This window comes from Pygoscelis adeliae, unplaced genomic scaffold (genome assembly GCF_000699105.1).
Source record: "Pygoscelis adeliae isolate BGI_AS28 unplaced genomic scaffold, ASM69910v1 Scaffold445, whole genome shotgun sequence".
Classification (NCBI taxonomy): Eukaryota; Metazoa; Chordata; class Aves; order Sphenisciformes; family Spheniscidae; genus Pygoscelis; species Pygoscelis adeliae.
The window spans coordinates 1664369-1665488 of NW_008824894.1; positions in this window are offsets into that span (position 1 = coordinate 1664369).

Here is a 1120-nt window from a genome sequence, read left to right on the forward strand (position 1 = left end):
TGAAGATGTCCCTGCCCACGGCAGGGGGGTTGGACTAGATGAACTTTAGAGGTCCCTTCCAACCCAAACTATTCTATGATTCTATGACCCTGTAGAAGTGGTGGGTGCCTACAGGGGAGCAATGAAAGGACCTTTACGAGAAACTGAACAGTTGGGAGGTGGGAAGAGAAAAGCAGGAACCATCAGTGAGCACAGATGCAGGAGGGTGGTTGGGGTTTAGTCTTCGATATACCTGGAAACAGCCTTGATTTGTTCATAAAACACCACCTATGGAAGAGCAGTTAATGCATCTCCTCACCCCTGTAAAGCACCTGCTAATGGTCACCCGTATTTCCACGAAGTAAAACCAGGGGCCCACTTCATCAACCGCCCCGTCCAGCAGCACTCACCACCACATTCCCAAGGACAAAGCTCGGAAGAGTTTCACGGTCGTGCGGTCAGACCGGCAGCACCCAGTGGCTGGAGAATGGTTCCCTACTCTTTCATCTCACCTCTCATCTTCACTCCCATGGAAAAGCGGAGGTAAGTCACAGCAAACTCCTGCCTGCGCTCAGCATCTGATTTCTATTTCTAATAGTTTGAGAGGTGCAGGAGGCTGCACAGAGGCAGGAGCCCCCTGTAACAGTGACAGATGCTTTGCTACACGGAGATCCTGCTTGTTTGGCAACAGAACCAGCAGCTACAGCCAGCCCAGACCAAGACTTGTTGGCAAAGGATACATGGTCTTTGCAGCTGGAGACAGAGGCTGGAAGACTTGGGCTGTCCTCAGTGAGAGGGAAACCCTCCTAAGAGTCTCCCGAGCCATGGAGAACAGCAGAGCATGAAGAGCAAAGCACGAAGGGCAGCCATGGGAGTCAGGAGCCACAGGCCCCTGGATGCTCACCACCTTGGGAAGTATCGGAGCATGTTCCCACCGTGCACAGGTCAGCCTCCTTTCTCCTCGTAGACGCCAGGGACAGCACCTTTTCATATCATTTTTTCCCCAGCCCCTTTTCCCCTTTGTGGAACAGCTTTTGTACAAGCCGAAGTGAAACTTTAGAGCCAGAATAGCCTGCCTATTTTAAAAAAATTGCTGCCCCACTGGGAGAATAGGACACCTGCTTTTCTTAGGTCTAAAATT